The sequence below is a fragment of the Podarcis pityusensis genome, assembly GCF_964106645.2.
Source record: "Podarcis pityusensis genome assembly, chromosome: 7".
Taxonomy (NCBI): domain Eukaryota; kingdom Metazoa; phylum Chordata; class Lepidosauria; order Squamata; family Lacertidae; genus Podarcis; species Podarcis pityusensis.
The window spans coordinates 73,707,940-73,727,483 of NC_138031.1; the positions used below are offsets into that span (position 1 = coordinate 73,707,940).

A 19,544-nucleotide genomic window follows, 5' to 3' on the forward strand; every position below is an offset into this window, starting at 1 on the left:
CTTATCCAACTGCAGGCAAGAATTCACCACCTCCCATGATCTCTATTAGAGGAATTCGATTTGAATAACATCTATTTGAGGAATTCAGTCTCTGTGAGTTCCACTATGAACTGACATAATTCACACCACTCAGACCAAAGTTTAATGGAATGATGCGGTTAAAACAAATGGAAGATCTATCTAGTTATGTAATTTGTCTAGATCCTGAAATCATATTTCTTGGTAGTATTAAAGATCATGTACAAATGTCAAAACAGCCAAAATTTGGGTCTATGCTTTTAACACAAAGATCTTGCTTCTAAATGGAAATGAGGAGAGATCACCCTTTTGATAACAGAAGGGTGAGATGCGCAATGATGCACAGATTAATTAAATTAACAGCGTATGTGCAAAGCAGATAGAACCCACAAGCGAAGCATTTTTAAAAGTGTCCATTTGTCTCTTTAAAGTGTCTCTTTTAATGATAATTGGAGTAAAAAAAACTGGGTTGGTTAAGAACTTGAGCCAAATCCGAATGTATTTGTGGAAATTATCTGCTGTTAGTTAGTAACATGGGCAAATGATTTGTGTATGTTTTCCCTCTGTACTTGCTATAAAGTGCTATGCATGGCAGTATTAATCTCCATCTAGGATTATTGTAAGTATGATTTAGGATTAGTTAAAATCAATTTCAAACTTTTTTAAAAAAGGATACATCTGGGTCAGGGGGCTATTCCCATGTGGGGTGGTAGTTCATCTATCAGTTCATATGACGGAGAGGTAGAAAGTTATAGTATTATTTAGACTTACCAGTTGCTTGTTACCTAAAAGATCTCCAAATAACTTACATTTTAAAACATAAACATAAATCCATTATATCATTTTAAACAATATAAACCATTAACATTCTCATTCAGACAATCAAACAATTTGTCTGCAATCACAGACAAATAAAAACAACATTGCCCCCAGCCCCACAAAGTGTGCTTTGGCAGCACACTAACATGAGAAAAAAATGGTGGGTAGGAACAAGTCTTCACCTGGGATCAAAAGATGTCAGCCAATGTCCCTGGCAGACCACAACAGAGAGAGTATTCCAAAAATGGGCAGCCAGAACTTGGAGAGGTTTATCATATACAGCAGCAAAGAGGAAAATATTTGTGTTGTGGGTAATTTGGGGGGAGGGGAGATCCAGCAGTAAGTGGGGACTTCTCTCTCTCTCTTCCTCAAACCTAGTGGGCTGCCACGAAAAGGAGAATTCTGTTTTGTTAGGGGTCTGAACTGATTGCTTTCAGAGGGCTTCACTTCTTCTCTTTCTCCTTCCATCTAGTGGAGTAGTGTGAGGGTGCTGCAGAGGATTTGTTCCAAGCACAAAATTGTTAGGTCGTCCATAATTTCAACTCCCGGTGCTGCCTCAATACAGCTGCATGCTTCCGTCACTGGGCTCCATTGAAAACAGGAACCAGGAAGTGAGCTCTCCAGACAACGGAATGACTCTTCTTTTATTATCTCTGCAGCTGCAATCTCCTGGGTGACGTGGATGCCCTTAGGCAAATGAATGTGCATGGATACTCTGTCAGTTTCCCTCCTCTCCAACCAACCGCACCTCCGTGTGGCCCCAGCCACTGGCAACCTGCACTATGCCACTGCTTCAATCACTTTATTGCAGCTCCCCCTCCCATTTCTCCCCCTCTGCCCAACTTCCCTCACTCAGGGTTCTCCTCCTGTGTGAAATTATGCTGAGGCCTGCATGTCATCTGTGGCTTTCCCACCCCTTTCCTGCCCTGTGTTACTCTTGGTTTCTGAAATCTTGCCAGAAGCTACTGCAGCTGCCACTGCTTTTCTACCAGTAGTGGAGGGGCTGGAGCTGGTGGGGCACCCATGGGAGCATAGCCTTTTGTGGTTCTTCCACCTGAAGCAGCTGCCTCAGCCGGCCTCACTGGTGGGTCAGCTCTGCTACATTGACCCTAAAGCAAAATAAAATTCTGTGCAGGCCATTATCTTCTTCCTCACCCCTTCAAAGCTACTAGACTAATGACAAACTCTTGAGGGTCTCTGACCTCCAGGTGTCTCTGTATGCTGTAGAGCTTTCGCCAACTGGATGCCCTCATGATGTTTTTGACTACAATTCCCTCAGACCCCAGCCAACTTAGTCCTAGTCCATAACATGTCTGAGGAAGGCTGATTTATAACCTCTCTCACACATCTCTAGATGGATATCTCCTTCTAATGGTGACTACCCACCATCACCAGCATTTTAATGTGCCTAATTTGCCAACGAGAAATTCTATCTGTCTGCTAAAGATAGCTTGGATCAAATAATCAAAGAGATTTCTTTTCACATTCTCAGTGGCAGAGGAGTGATAAGGATGAGAAGGAACAATTTCTTTTTGAGGAATCTAATCGCTCCCGCAATAAAATACAAGCAGCCTTTATAGCCATGCAGGGGAAGTCAATGTGAAACAATTTGTGACAAAAACATGCTTTCCAGTGCAAAACAACTGATAATGGAAACTCCTTGACCTGGATTCCATTTTTCTTCTTTTTGGAGTAACCAATATACTTCAGCAGGAAAGAACAGCTCTCAGATTGGTCCAGAAAAAAGGCAATATACAATTTGTGCATTAGGTGACATGGGTTTCTATTATATATATCTATATAGGAGAACATCAGGAGATATTTGGTTTTTCCTCTCTATTACAAACTGCTTTTTAAAAAAAGTAATATTGAAAGGAAATAGCCTGTGCTAAAACAACTTATGCTCAATATGCAATAAACTTCAACAAGTTCTCTTTCACAGAGGGTGGAAGGAACACTCAATAGCCTGAGTTCTCCTGTGCCCTTTTACTACTGGGGCAGAAATCCAGAAGAAATTGCTCAGGGCCTACTGAAGTAATGAGACATTTGAGTAGCCTAGGTTGCAGGAGCAGCTGCTGGGAAAGTGCATCACTGCAGACTTGGGCTCCCAGCAATGGTGTCCCTGCCACATACTAGTTTGGTTCAAGGAGAAGAAAAGGTTAGTAGTTAGGTCAGATTAGTTTGACTGCATTGCAGAGCATGCTACATTGCATATGCCAGTGCTCCCACCCTTAATGCAGATATTAATATTGTGCAGCTTGAAGCAATTGGATGCACAACAACTGACTCCTTTTGGAATAAAACATTGTCCAGATGCATAAGTATTGATTCAAAGTTTTACTAACCAGAACTTCTTCAAAACAGGTACAAAAAAGAAAGAAAGATCCATCCAAATAATTCCAGAAGACATGGTTGTCAAAGAAGTAGGCCCATCTTCTTAGAAATAAAATAACTTATAATCTGGCAAACAGATCTCTTGCTCTGCATTAGCCTGTATTCCAGCCCAAAGCTGTTGAGCTCCTTGAAGGAGCCATTTTCACATCCTTCTCCCACAGTGCCTGGGGAACAAAGAAAACAGCCACCATCCTTCAGTACAGTGAATTTACAATTTAATACCTTCATCACATGATCTAAAGTTAAACACTCAGTAAAGTTACAAGTGGTAGCCATGTTGGTCTGCCATAGTAAAAAAACAAACAAACAAACAAAAAAAAACCTTCCAGTACCACCTTAGAGACCAACTAAGTTTGTTATTGGTATGAGCTTTTGTGTGCATGCACACTTCTTCAGATGCATGCACAATTCTTTAATTTTGTTTCAACTCACTATAAGAGCAGAGAACATCACAGTTAATTATCAACTAGTTAAAGCTCAGAGAGCTCTCAGTATGCTGCCATGGAGAATCCCCAGTGTTAGCAATACAGATACAGGCATTCTCCATTTCAGTGTCAATGAAACAATTATACTTAAGAACCCTGACCTTGCCAGTGTCATGCCCCACCCCTGAAGCATCCTGGGATATGGCAATGATGCCATTGCCAGGAGGCATTGCCCTCCCTGTCTACTGCTCTGCCAGGTAGATACTCATCCAGGAAGCTTTTTCTACAGCTTTGGTTATCGTAACCAACTTGACTGGATTTTTGTGTGGATAAAAAGTGGGGGGAAGAATTAAGTCCTTTGGCTTCAGCTACTGAGGTGGGAGGTATGATATAAGTGTAATAAATGCATAAATAAATGTACACCAGTTGCCAGCTGGCATCCACCTATCTCGGGAAACAAAGGAAGAGTGTGCCATTGGAGGTGATATCAAACTGTTGGAGAGTTACAGCACCTGCTGTGGCTGTAGAGGTCAATATGGGAGAGACATGTTATGTTGCAGCTGGGGCAAATTTAGGTGTCAGCTTGTGCTAATTCAGGTGTACCATTTCATTTATTCTTTCTGTGCTCCTCCCTGCAGTCATTCTTCCTCTGTTCTTTGCTGTGGATATACAACCTGACTGATGGTCTCCAGGTGTTGCGGTTGTCTTTAAGCTGCACTCACATGGCAGGGTTAATGTAACCTTTGCAGGCATCTTTGTAACACACTTGATCTGCCAACAGGCCTGGTGCCTGAAGCCAGCTCCCCAAAGAGGATCTTTGGGGATCCTGCCATCTTCCATTCTGTGGGCGTGACCAATCCAGTGTAGATGTCGCTGAGATAGCAGTGCAAACATGCTGGGAATGTGGGGTTAAAAGAGAATATCTTTGATTGAGACTGTCCCACCCAAATAATATAAGGTTGTATCTAACTAAATTTTACCCAGAGCAGACCCATTGAAATTAATGTATCTGTTTGTTTTGTCCATAAATTTCAATGAGTCTTCTCTGAATAGGTCTGACATTGAAAACAACTCTCTTAAAGCAGAGGGATGGGGTCAATTTTAGCTAAGCAAACAGGATGCATGGGTGAGGGGTGCTGAATCTCACCAAGGGCTTTTCGGTGACAGCACTGCAGTTGTGGAATTCTTGTTCATGGCTGGTATGCCATAATGTATTTCTGTATGACCAGATCTTGTTTTTTAGACAGATGCTGATACCTTTTTTTTATTCCAATAGGTATTTTATTATTGCTTCCTACCACGTTCATGGGACGCAGGTGGCGCTATGGGTTAAACCACAGAGCCTAGGACTTGCCGATCAGGAGGTCGGCGGTTCGAATCCCTGCAACGGGGTGAGCTCCTGTTGCTCAGTCCCTGCTCCTGCCAACCTAGCAGTTCGAAAGCACGACAAAGTGCAAGTAGATAAATAGGTACCGCTCTGGCGGGAAGGTAAACGGCGTTTCCGTGCGCATCTCTGGTTCACCAGTCATGCTGGCCACATGACCCGGAAGCTGTACGCCGGCTCCCTCGGCCAATAAAGTGAGATGAGCGCCGCAACCCCAGAGTCAGCCATGACTGGATCTAATGGTCAGGGGTTCCTTTACCTTTACCTTTACCACGTTAATGCCGTCTCCTCTGGTTTTAAAAATGCCCATTTTTATTTCATTTTTAATTAATATTTTCTTTTATTGTGACTGTTTTTGTTAGCACCAATAATTTAAATACATAAATAATGTGTGCCAAGCACCAGGAGTAGGATTTAGGTGTAGCATGGGCCCCCTCCATCTCTAAATTGTGCCTTGAGTCAATCATGATTTTTTTAAAAAAATCTGTCCAGTCTGAACTATGTTACAAAACATACAGTTCTGACTTCAAATATTCATTGCTTTCTATGCTAGGCTGTAAAGAACTTGGGGGAGGGGGGGAGAGAGAATCCCCAAAGCTATAAATAACTCAATCCCTCTCTGTATGACCAGTTGTAGATGGTGATGTATTGATTGAAAGGAAGGTTCATGCTGTAGAGCCTTTTAATGAAGGCTTAGCAACGACCATGATTTAAGACCATGAAAATGTTCTGTAGAGGTTGCTAAGAAACATTTAACAGGCACGTATCAAATCCTTAAGCCTAAGGATGAATTGTTCACTTGCTACCCATAAATTATGGTCAGCCAATGTTTAAGGAGACAGTGATAGAAGTGTATTATTGGTTCACAACAAACATCATCAGTGCTAAACTGCAGCAATAAATGCCATGTCCCTGGTGAACATCTTGGCTTAATAGAGACTCAGAGTTTTCAAAGAAAGCTCACCACATCCATCACAGGATGTAGCGAGGATAGTATCTTGGCAGCCTTTGCTACAGTATGGCTTCCTCCACACAATATCAACGTAACACTCACATTTATGAGCATAGCTGAGTTTTAGGCTAATTTGTGGGTCATTGTATGCAGTGTGTGTGTACTTTAAAGGAAGTCACAGTTTTAGACCGTGTTCACTGGCAAAGTTAAAATTGACATGGAAATCCTGCAAACCTGTGAAAAAACTCATTGAACACAGTGAGATTTGCTTCTGAGCAAATGCACGTGGGGCCACAATGTACGTTTGGCAGTGCTTTTATTTGAGTCAAGAAATGTAACATCATTTGGCACTAGAATAATGAACTCCTTCCTCACTCCACTAGAAATGAGCTCCTATATTATTATTATTTATTGAATTTATGTACCGCCCTATACCTGGGGTCTCAGGGCAGTTCACAGATTGAACCTGGGACCTTCTGTGTGCAAAAGCAACTACTTTTCCACTGAGCTACAGTACAGCCCTTGCCCAAGATAAGAGGAACACAGAAAGCTGTGTAATACTCAACCAGAACATTGGTGTATCCAGTTCAGCGTTGTTTACACCGACCAGCAACAGCTCACCAGGGTTTAGATATAGGATATAGGAAACTCCCTTACACCTTCCAAGTCAGACCACTAGTCTATGTCATTTAGTGAAGTCTACACTGACCAAGGAGTCATTCCCAGCCTTACCTGGAAATGCCAGGGATGGAACCTGGGACCTTTTGCAAAGCAGATGCTCTAACACAGAGCTATGGTCCTTCCCCATATCATCTGTTCCATGTCCACTGAGCATGCTCTGTCCTCACTGGGTGGTTTTGGCCCCTACCCCTGTTTCTCCCTACTTCTCCCAACGCTGGGGTTCTATATGAGATCCCATCATGATCTCTAACCAGAATATATTGCATTGCAACTAGAAAAATCAAAGAGGAGTGGGTGTGGTCCAGCTGGTGATAACTGGCTTTAAGTTGCACAGACATCTGTTGAGGATGCTAAAGGTACAGTGTCTTATTTATTTATTTCCCACCTTTCCTCCAAGGGGCTGAAAGTGGCATACACAGTTCTTTCCGTTGCCATTTTATCCTCAAACAAACCTTGTTGGGTAGGTAAGGCTAAGGGAGAGTGACTGGCTCATGGCCATCCCATGGGCTTTATGGCTAAGGGAATATTTGAAACTTGGTTTCCCAGATCCTAATGCAGTGCTATAACCGCTATATGAACTAGGAGAGGGTGTTTATTATGATAGGATGTGGGGCCCAATTGGGGTATCCTAAAGCTATTCAAGGGCTTTATTAGCAGAGCTAACAAAACTTACCTGTTAATAGTTGTTTAGCTGGAGTGGTGATAGACAAATGAGCTGTTGAGTCCTATTCTGGTGAAATATTTGTAAGACTTTCAAAGTTAAGTTACAATACATACTCTGAATATGATTTGTGAAATTTCCTAAGTTCTGTATGTATGTTTGGGCAGATAAAGACATGTAAGGAATATCTAGCTAGCACTAGAGTTAGTACTGAAGAAGCCACAAATGAAATGATATAGTAATTTAAAGCAAACAACTCTCTTGATGCCGTCAGCAGAGCCAGACATATTGGTGTAGCAAGTGCTGAACTGATTAATAGAAAGCTCCTTACAATATGGAGTTGGGTGCGATTCATTTTGGAGGAGGACGAGTAATTGCTGTGAAACAATGAAAAGTTGGTCCATTTAGAAATCTTACTTGAGATTGCTTTGTAAGAAACAACATGAAATGAGCAAAGTCTATTGTTCAAAAATCCCTTTTCTGCTGACCCTGGAAAAACGATTAAAGGAAAACTTCTGCAGTTGTTAAGACTTCGTTTTGTCTAAAATGAAATATAGAACCAGGACAGTTCTTCAGTATGTGTTCTTAGCAAAACTGTTTGATCCAAAACCCAAATGAATTTAGAGGGTCCTCTGATTTTAATCAGTCAAATTCAAAAGTGAGTAGCAGTTTCGCTGAACTTGGGTTTGTACATGAACTGTCACTGAAATACTGCTACACCTGCATTAATAGGAAATTGATGGCACAGGTATGTTTAAGGTGGAGATGGGCAAGCTCTTCCCCTCAAACCAGCCAACCACCAAGCCCTTTACCACTTATGAGCTGAGGAGTCGCAGCTGTAGTGGTGGCTGTCCTATAAGTACAATAGGGGCAAGAAAGATCAGACACCTCTCCTCTCTGGTACACTCATCACAAGCACATGAAGAAAAACTGGAAAATGTACATTTTAGAAGACATCTGAAGGCAGCCCTGTTTAGGGAAGTTTTTAATGTTTAATAGATTATTGTATTTTAATATTCTGTTGGAAGCCGCCCAGAGTGGCTGGGGTATAAATAATAATAAATAATAATAATAATAATAATAATAATAATAATAATAATTACATTGGAAAATTTGTCCTTACAAAATGCATATTTCCCCTCAAAAGCCACCAGGAAATTAGTGGATTTCCCCTGAGACATACTAGGGCAGGGGTCGGCAAGGCTTACCGGGCATGGGCCGGATCACTCTCGCAGAGATCCTCCGTGGGCCGGGCCAGTGCAGCGTGACGCTGGAAATTGCATCTGTGCATGTCTGCGGCACCAGAAATTGCTTCTGCGCATGCCCAGAAACCGGAAATTGCGCCTGCGCAGAAGCAATTTTTGGTGTCTGGGCATGTGCAAAAGCAATTTCTGGCACCACTGACTGTGCAGACATGATTTCCGGCATCTGGGTATGCACAGAAGCAATTTCCGGAGCCACGGAAGAGAGTCCCCGCACTGCACTGCACCGGTTTAGCGCAGCACGGGGGGAATCGCCAAATGGACTGCTTGGTTCGGGGGCGGCTTGTGGGCCAGTTAAATGGTCTCCATTGGCTGCTTCTGGCCCATGGGCCACAGGTTGGGGACCCCTGGACTAGGGCTTTTTCTCCTGGAACTCAGTAGCAGTGCTATTTTTCTAGAAACAAGAGATACCAGAACTCACCAGGAATGCCTCCCTTGTTCTCTTATAATAGCAGTGGCGCCCACCTGAGAGGTACCAAAAGTGAGTTCCAGTGAGTTCTGGCTGAAACAAAAAGCCCCCTTCTGCCCATTGAGGTCAGCTTTCTTTCAAGGGAATAAATGAGACATGGGCATGCTTCAAGGACTGTGTCCAATATAGGAGAGGCTGACCAAGTGGATATTTTAGGAGGTATTTACTGAGACTTTCCTCAGGCACCATAAAAGGTATTATTGGGCACACTGGCACCCATAGCCCCCACATTGGCACCCCCTGTGCTAAAGGAGCAAAATGTTGGCTCATGTAGATGCAAAAGAGTGGCTCTTTTATAAGAGTACTTGATGGCTGTCTGCATCTAATTGCTACATAACTCAGGATGCCATAAGGTGAACATAAAGGTAATGTTAATAAAAGCATCCAGGTGATAACAGGATGTCTAATGATGTGCATGAATCTGAAGGGAATGGAGTGGGAAGGAACATTTTCAACTCAGGAGGAATTGTAGTCAATATTTTCCAAAAACCAACAGTAGGTAATTGCCTTATTAGAGTCTCCTGCTGCCATTTCTCTAGAAACAACAGCAACAAAACCACAAAATTAGATCAACAAGGGGCCTTTTCTGCAGAAGATCTGTGCAAAAATAACTGCAGGCCAAGCCAGTGTTGGATAGACTTGATTAGGATTTTTTTTTAATGTCCCCTCCCTCAGCACAGTGACCACAGTGAACTGACCCCTCCCTCAACACAGTGACCTGGTAACATCAACTGTCCCTTGCAAAGAAGCTAGGAAAGAAAAGGGACAAGGACACCACCCTATGAACCTGCTCCTAGTAAGACTGAAAATTACTAGGAACAACAACAACAACAAAAATGGATTAATCTGCCATCGTGCTTTTAACAGCAGGACAACGAAATTTACTTTAACCTGTGTCATCTTCAGATGCTGTCAGTAGCTTTAATTTATAAAAGTCCCATTGATTTCAATTTAAAAACTTAATATTTTTATTAATGGACTTCTAGTAAAATCTGTAGGGATTTGCATTGTCTAGTGGTGGCTGGATTGTGCCCTATTATTTTATTTTTATCTTCCTCAACAGTCGATGTAGCTAAGATGATCACTCAAGCACCCTCACAAACTTACAGTGTGAACCATGAGCTATCCATCCAAAAGTATAACATCTCAATTCCTCCTCTTTTTAAATTTTCCAGTCTGGGCTAAGTGGACCTTGAATAACACTCACATCTGTTGAGCAGTTAAGGACTGGATGCATGTTTAAGTGAGCTCATTGATTAATGAAAATGACGGAGCCATTATAAGAGGATAAACAGCTTTGAAAGCAGTCACTATAATGGAGATTAAGATTTGGTAGGTAATGACCCAGCAAGTCAACACAATTTAGCTGGTGGAGACCTTTAAATGGATTACACAAAGGTTTACCTGTTCTTGATGTATTACAAATGACAGTGGGTAACTCTTCAAATGACAGACTACTTTAAAGTGTGTTTGGTTTCTGTGTGCATTTTAAGCTAAATTATACAACCTGTGCATAGGGGAGTGGACAGCCTCAAAACTGGAGTAGAGTAATCATCAGGAGTGCCAACTTGGCCTCACAATTGTGGGTGCCTGGGGTTGTGGGTGCCATGCAACATGCATGACCTTGGTACTGAAATTTGTGGATGCCTGAACCCTTCATGGGGAATTTGTGGGTGCTCAGGCACCCAGGGCCCTAGGGAATTGGCACCTATGGTAATCATCAAACATATTATTAAGACATGCTGACAAAGATTGGCAACTCCGCCCAGCAACAATACAAGAACAACAATACTGGTAGCAACAAGTAGCAGAGAAATAAGAGATCTGGCTGATAAAAAAAAATGGTTTAGACAAATTCATTGAGGATATGGCTATCAATGTCTAATTGAAGCCCCCCATTTAAAGGTACCCCTGCCCGACAGGGCCAGTCGTGACCGACTCTAGGGTTGCGCACTCATCTCGCTCAAGAGGCCGGGAGCCGGCGCCGTCCGAAGACACTTCCGGGTCACGTGGCCAGCGTGATGAAGCTGCAACTGGCGAGCCAGCACCAGTGCCACACACGAAAACGCCATTTACCTTCCCGCTATAAAGCGGTACCTATTTATCTACTTGCACTTAGGGGTGCTTTCAAACTGCTAGGTGGGCAGGAGCTGGGACCGAACGATGGGAGCTCACCCCACCACGGGGATTCGAACCGCCGACCTTACGATCAGCAAGTCCTAGGCACTGAGGTTTTACCCACAGCGCCACCCGCGTCCCATTTACTTTAACTCTTTATAGAGATGCTTGGGCTCTCTTCTACGTCAAATGAACACACATACAGAGGGAGGTGGTATCATGACAGCAGGCGCTTCTGCACAAGATAAGGAATTTTCCTTTCCAGGGTTATAGGTTGACCAGCAATGGTTCTATGCACCAAAGAATACACACTTGGCAGAGGCAAGGGCTGCCACTACTACATATTCATGTTCTGTAGAAAAGTGGGGACACCTGAAAAGGGCTTTATGTCTAAAGAGATCCTCTTTTGACCCAAGACTTTTCTCCACAGACAAAGAGACTGTCTTTTGATTTAGGAAGGAATTACAGGGTGCTTGGGGGGGGGGGATAGAGCTAGCTGTAAGTGGCAGGTGTCACAAGCAATGTTGTCAACTAACCTATTAACCTATTAACTGATCTATTAATAACGTTCTCTCACATAGTCAGTACTAGGAACTGAAATAGTTCTGGGCTGAACATTTATCCAATCCCAGCCCCCCTTCCCTGTCAATTAATGAGAAAAATGTTGGTTTTGGAAATTTTCAAAGGAGAGAGAGTGAAAATCAGTTAAATTCTCATATGTGAGGTACAGAGCGTTCACTTTTGAGGTGGCTGAAGGGTATTTGTAACTGTCCAGAGTGCTGAAAAATATACTTGAAAGAAAAATTTACACACACCACCCTCAGCCACCTCACGATAGGGATAAGCAGATCTGTGCATTTTGTTTTTTCTAAGTTTTGCATTTTTCCAGTCTTAAAGTTTGTACTCCACATTTCCACATCAGTTTCTGGACATTTTTTTGTTAAAGTGCTCACGAAAATTTATCAATGTATTTCTCCGAATATACACGTTTGTGTGCAGTTTTGCCCTAATAAGCACATTTGTACAAAGTAATGTGTTTTATAATGCATTATAACACAGTTTTGTATGTTATTTTCAACAATGTATGCATTTTAACAAATATTTTAGCCTTGATTGTTTGTACACATTACTTGTCTAGTGAAATGTGTTAGTATTTGTAATGTAATTTCATTGGAAATGTATTTCACAAGAATAAATGGTATTGGGGGAAGGAGGTGGCAGTTGGCAAATGGTAGTTGGCAGTTGGGAATTGGCAGTTGATTGGTTATTCTGTTAGTTCTATCTTGACTGCGAAGGTGAGATGTTTGGGAACTTCATGCAGACACTGTCAGGAGAAGTTTGAAAATAATACTTGTTGTTCAACTGTTACCAACCTGACAAGTAAAAAGATTTGTCTTCAACTATTTGTGTAAGACATATTTTTTGTCACAAATAGTTTTAAAAGAACACTGTGAAATTTGGAGAAGTGCACATTTTGAAGGGTGACTATATTTCAGTCCATGTATGGTGTTGGAAAGTGTGAATTAGGTGAGGTCGCTTTTAAATAAAAATTGATTCCAGTTTCTCTTCCATCCCTACTTTCAAGTACTAAAGTAAGCTCAAGCTCCACACCCACTTAAATTCTAAAGAAATTCTAGTGTCCTGAGAATAAGGCACAAAAATTGAAGCTTTTTTCTCAGGGGTGAAAACCTCTGAGAAACTGGGGGACAGATTTTGGCACAGATCTGAAAAGCCAGTGAAACCTAAATCATCCCTGACTTTATCCATAAACTGCTATGTTCACATCATATTTGGATCCCTCCCTCTCTCTATCTCTCTCTCTCTCTCACACACACACACACACAGAGAGAGAGAGAGAGAGAGAGAGAGAGAGAGAGAGAGAGAGCGCTTACCAAATTTAACTCTGGTTCTATCCCAGTCTGCCAAACTCCTTTAAAATCAGGTTTACTAGGTTCTCTCTCACAGACTGCACTCTTTCTCTTCTGTCTCTCTTGAAAGAGTCATAGCTATTTGATAAGTGAACATTATAGTAATGTTTTGACAGGTCAGCATGTTCTCATACTATAGATTTTTAAACACAGAATTAATTAATTGATCTGCCTATAGTACCACGTTTCCTTCTAGTAATTAAGCAGAACTTTAATTTCGCTTAATAACATAATCATTGATTTTCCCCACCTGCCATATTAGGATTAATTTAATCTTTCCATGCTCATTGATTTACAAATTCATCAAGGTATGTTCAATTGTAACTTCTATGGTTCAAATATCCCCCACCCCCGAAATTATTCTCAAATTAAGTGCTACTATATTTCTGAGTCATTCTTACACAGTCTGTATAAGAAAAGGAAAGAAGTTATGTTGGGTATCCAAAGCAATGATACAAAATTAAAATTTAAAGGGAAAGCATTCACTTAGGATGCAGCATGTCTCTGGCTCAGCTAGCTGCTTCCCAGGCTTACCTGGTGTTAAGTCCCCAACGCCAGCTCAGCTGAAGACCTATGCTCAAGGGAGGACCTCTGAAGATGATCTGCCATTGGAGGCAGATGGATCCAACTGGTTTCCAGACAGCCCTCAGGGATTTTCTGGTGGATGAGTACCTGTTGAAGCCTTGGCCAACTTATGGAATATCTTGATGCCTTGGGCCATTGACACGATTGCTCTTGAGCACCCTCTCTCAATTCATGGGAGGAAACAAGCTGGGAGATGTCTGAACACGAGTGGAGGAAGACTCTAATGAATGAAACTGAAAACTGATGATGGCTCATCATCAAGCCTACCTAGTGGCAGTGGAGGCAGCAAAGAAGGCATGCTTTGTTGCGCCCATTGCATCTTTATTGCACCATCCAACAGAACTTTTCCAGGTAGTGTGGGTCCTTTTACAATCTGGCCCGAAGGAGTTGGCAAAACTGATGGCTGCCCACTGTCATTCATTCGTGAAACATTTTGAGGATAAAATTGCTTGTTTCTACTGTGGTCTTGACTCCACTGTTACAGCAGATGACTTTCACTGAGTGTCCAGAGTACCCTCTAATCCTGATGTGTTGGTAGGTATTTGGGTTGGTCAGGGTGACTACTTGTGATCTGGACTCTTGCTTGTCTTGGTTGACAAAAATTAGCAGGAAGGGGACAGCTGCCTGGGCCAGGAAGGAGATTAATGTCTCATTGCAAGAGTGGGTGGTTCCTGCCTGCTTGAAGGAGGCAGTGGTAAGACCACTCCTTAAATTCTCCCTGGATTTGGAAAATCTGAGTAATAATCAGCCAGTTGCCAATCTCCCCTTCTTGGGAAAGGTTCTTGATCAGGTGGTCATAGACCTGATCCAGGGACTCTTGGAGGAAACTGACATTCTAGATCCATTTCAATCAGGGTTTAGGCCCAGTTTTGGCAGAGAAACTGCTTTGGTTGCCAGGGAAGAGATAAGGGGAAAATGCCTCCCTGTTAATTCTCCTTGACCTCTCAGTGGCTTTTGATACCATCGACTATGACCCCCTTTCTGGAGCAACTGTCTCAGCTGGGGGGGGTGACATCACTTTGTAGGAGTTCTGGTCCTACTTGGATGATAGTTTCCAGAGGATGATGCTTGAGCAGTGAAACTTTGCACCAGTTTAACTTACACGAACTTGCTTTATGCCAGTTTCTTTCGGATAGGATTGCTTCCTTAAGTTGCATTCCTAACAATGTCTGCTCAAAACAAAGTCTTATCAAATTCCATGAGACTTACTCCCAGGAAAGCGGAGTAAGGATTTCTGTCTCACAAATTTACAAGGAGTTTCATGTGATGTGAACAATCATACCTGCAAGGAACATTTTCGAAGTCATCTTTTTTTTATTGCTGAACTATTGCATTCTTTTTCTCTCCCCATTTCCCGAGCAATAGGGAGTTATAGGGGCTGCCTTTTATACATCCTGTTTCCTTTCAAGAAGATAGCTCTGGAGACTTCCTTCAGATGCCTGTTTGTTCAGAAAGAAACAGAACACGGGGGAGCAGGCAAACAGCTAAGCAGGCAGTACCAGTCCCTAAAGCGGTATCAGTTCCCCAAAGACAAGCAGTGTGCATTAATGCTCCCACCACCCAAGCATGGTGGTTGTTTTTATCCAGCCAGTCAGCTGAACAAGTCAGGCTTCTTTGTTGATGCACTCAGATTTTCTTTCTGCTTCCACTTGAAGTGATGGGATGTCTCCAAAAGCTAGTAACCACCAACCACCCAACGCCATTAAGGTTCATTTAAAGACAATTTCAAGCTTTTGATGCCCATTGAAGAAGGTTGTCCTAATTTGTTGGTCATATTGATAGTATAGTGTGTAGTAAGTAGGGTCCCTCCAGACCCTCCAGACTGGTGGTTTTCTAACAAAAAGCATTTTTTAAAAAACAGAAACACAAAAGAGCTGCCTTTCGGAAATTCCCCGCAGATGTCAATTTCACCTTTGAATTGAAAACAGATGAAACCAATAGGCTAAAAAAAAAAAAAGGACTGGAGTTTCTAAAGAGTGGCAGAACAAGGGGCACCTAATCTTAAAAGACTGGGGATCAGCACAATGTAAAATCATAATATTTATAACTGTAAAATTAATGTGTTCAAAGTGTTGGTACTGACCTTTAAAGCCCTAAATGGCCTCGGCTCAGTATACCTGAAGGAGCATCTCCACCCCCATCGTTCAGCCTGGACACTGAGGTCCAGCTCCGAGGGCCTTCTGGTGGTTCCCTCACTATGAGAAGTGAGGTTGCAGGGAACCAGGCAGAGGGCCTTCTCGGTAGTGGCACCCACCTAGTGGAACGCCCTCCAAACAGATGTCAAGGAAATAAACAACTACCTGACTTTTAGAAAACATCTGAAGGCTGTTCTCAGGGTGTACTCAGGGAAGTTTTTTAATATTTGATGCTTTTTGTGTTTTTAATATTCTATTGGAAGCCACCCAGAGTGGCTGGGGAGGCCTGGCCAGATGGGTGGGGTATAAGTAAGAGATTATTATTATTATTATTATTATTATTATTATTCCCTCCAACATTTCTCTAATGAAAATGGGGACACCCTAAGGAAAAGTGGGACATTGCAGGATCAAATCAGAAACTGGAATGGCTTCAATAAATCCAAGACTATCCCTGGAAAATAGGGACACTTGGAGGGTCTGCTTTTCTTACAGTAGCCCACTAGATGACCATGGGAAAGCTGCAAGTAGGACCTTGAGTAGGACTCTTCTCACCTGAGCTTACGAGCACCTAGCATTCAGCGGAATACTCCATCTGGCAGCAGAGATCTTCTTTGTCCCTTTACCTGCCTTCTCCCACCTTTCTGTGACTAATAATAATAATAATAATAATAATAATAATAATAATAAATTTATTTATATCCCACCCTCCCCAGCCAAGACCGGTCTCAGGGCGGCTAACACCCATTATAAAACAAATTGATTGAAATATAACTTAAAAACAAGATTAAAATACAACATTAAAATATTAAAATACAGCCTCATTTCAATGGAAACTCAAATCAAAAACTTTTTGGGGGATGAAAACGTCAAGTCTTCATCCAGGTTAACATACAAAGTTTAGATAGACAACATCCCTACAAGCATAATTGCAACTGACTCACCTGTCTTCTCAGTTTGGCAAGAGGTCTCCCGGCACCCAAACAAGCAACAATGGATTATTTCTGCTGTTACAAGAGGCCAAGCTGAGTACACAACCTTATCCACCAGGAACATATATTTATAAGTGTAAGATTCTACAGAACTGCAGCCAACTGCTGACATATGCTGTTTGAAGCACATTCGGCTAAGCTTTGCCCTTACAAAAGCCCCGCTGAAACAAAGCGGGGAGGCGGCGGTTGCATTGGCTGATTGCACCCTTTGAAACTCTTGAGTGTTTTTTAAACAGCTCCATTAGAATTAGCAGCTGACAAGTGCAAAAGTGGATGCAATGTTTTTGTCCAAGTGCATTTTACAATTACAGACAAACAATTAAGCTGCTTTGAGGGAACTAATCCTACACTTGAGCCCTGTGATTCTAGCAAGCTTTTGTCCGATGACCACTTAAGCCATATTTCCCTTATCGTTAATGCAAGTGAGCTGCGGCAGCCAAAAAGCATCGATCTGTGGCATCGAAAGGAATACTTTTAATTGAAACAGCAGACATTTAAGATACTGACAAATAGGAAGCAAAGCTGGAGGGGGCGGGGGGGGAGAGAAACAGGGAGAGGTGCCTTCTTAGCAGAATATTTGTTAGGGTTGGGTAGTGGGCAAAACATTCCTCGCGAATAATGGTCAGATCAAAATGGCGGCCTGTGCATTCACACAAACCCATCTACCCACCGAACAAAACTTTCCATTAGGTTCCCCAGTTTCCGGGAAGGTTAAGGGGTGAGGAAGAATGCCTATAAAACTCCAGGTAACTTCATGTCTTGGCAAGATGCATTCCCTAAAACACTATACAGTAGATGAAAAAGGGGAGCTCTGTTATTCACCCGGTTGCCTGGTCAGAATTGGCCTTCCTCCCTTTCCTCCATCCATCCTTACTCTAGAGCTCTAAATGGGCAGATTGAAACTTAGTTTTCACTGGGATGTCAAGATTCACCAACGAGAGACAGTTGGAAAATGGCATCAGAGGAGATATTCTGTATATTTAGAATGATGAATCAGGATGCCATACCCTCCAACGTTTTTCCAGTGAAAATGGGGATGTCCCAAGGAAAAGCAGGACATACCAGTATCAAATCAGAAGCCAGGAAGGCTTTTGTAAACCTGGGACTGTCCCTGGAAAATAGGGACACTTGGAGGGTCTGGAATGCCTCTGAACACATGCTCAGCCCAGAAGTTTGTTTTCAGGACTAGCAGCCAACTTTGGGAGGTAGTGGGTAGCTGTTTTATGGCTTTTGTTCAACAATTACCGTTGCAGATCTACTGCAAATCATCCCAAGAGTCACCAGCACAACCCAATCGACCTTTTCCCCTATCCTTCTTCTGGAGTGGAAGGAAGGAGGTGGATGGAGGAAGGCTCATAGACAGGTAACTACATGATTTGGTGAAGAAAGAGCTTCTCCATACAGGCTATGGTGTGAATGGACATGAAACCCTCAACTTCTTGAAGCGAAACATCAACATCATAATCATCAACATCAGCAGCAGAAGCATCACCTCATTGTATACCATATTCAAAGTGTCTTACAACATGAAAATATCTACATAATTGTAAACATAGCCACCCTGTTCACTGTTTTATTGAAGAGTCTGTTCAGCTTTTGTAGCAGGTCTGGGCCTGGTCAGTGTCTGGGTGGGAGACCATCTACGTAGGAACCACACGAACACTACTTTGAGTTGCAAAATGCAAGAGAGACAGAACGTAGGGGTGACATAAATGCACAAAATGATGCAGTCTCTGGGATAGTTTCTAAAGGAGCCCGCATGGAATTAATGCTGAAATCCCTCATTAAAACAATTGTTCCAGTTCTACAAGTGACTTGGCTACGCAAACACTACTGGAGAAACTTCTCTTTCCCACTTTTGATCAAGGGAAGTTGACATAGCAGTGAAAGTGTTGAGCTTGAAGTACAGTAGTGGGTGCTTAGCTCCCTGCTCAACCATGAAGCTCCCTGGATGGATCTTAGATTCATTTTATCTTTATCTATGTCTTTTGTTTGCTGCTTTAAGCTTCTTCAAGGAATGGATACAGAGATACTCTTCTTATTGAGGTCATCTCTAGAAAACAGGTATTAACTGTATAGTAGAGCAGGAGCACTGTATGGGAAAGATGATATTATTATTATTATTATTATTATTATTATTATTATTAAACTTTTTATCTCACTCTTCAGCCAAAAAACAAAAAAAGGTTGTTCAGAGGTAAGACAGTCCCTGCCCTCAATTTAAGATAATGTTACAATTAACCTGAGATAACCAGTGGAAATAGGTATTCCTGAAAAGGCACCAAAGTTTAATTCTCCAGTTGCTTTTCATTTGATAAGGATTATTATGTTTGTTTGCTCTATGAAGACGGAATAATATTTACAATTAATTGGGTGTACAGGATGGAAACAATGCTTGGAAATGCAGTTTTGTTATTGATGGGTATATATTAATGTGTATAATTTGATTTAAAATAATTACCATTTTTTAAAAAAAAAACCATGATAGAGTTGGGGAATGCCTATGTTTCAAGAAACTCCCAATCACACCGTCCCTGAGCAAGGAATATAGGAGCATTAATGAAAGAACAAACATAAATAAGGGTAGATTACAGAGGTTTTGAAGCAAGAAATTGATTCAGAATCAGGGGAAAGTTCTTTTAATGCATGTTTTGCTGATTTATTATCGCTGTACTTCAGGAGCTTACGAAAAATGCATTTACATCCATCATCCTCTTTCAA

General features: G+C 42.0%; 1 long non-coding RNA gene across 2 annotated transcripts in view; it reads right to left on the minus strand.

Moving 5' to 3' along the window:
* Positions 1-3,159: 3,159 nt before the first annotated feature.
* The window catches only part of LOC308482100, a 28,482-nt gene continuing 12,097 nt past the window's right edge, over positions 3,160-19,544 (minus strand). The window contains exons 3-7 of one of the 2 annotated variants that reach the window (XR_013989005.1): positions 16,776-16,835; positions 16,387-16,481; positions 14,979-15,135; positions 13,646-13,893; positions 3,160-3,395 (exon numbers count right to left, since the gene is read on the minus strand). This is a non-coding gene — a long non-coding RNA (uncharacterized lncRNA). The remainder of the gene's footprint in view (positions 3,396-13,645; positions 13,894-14,978; positions 15,136-16,386; positions 16,482-16,775; positions 16,836-19,544) is intronic. The other variant, XR_013989004.1, reaches the window with a different exon arrangement.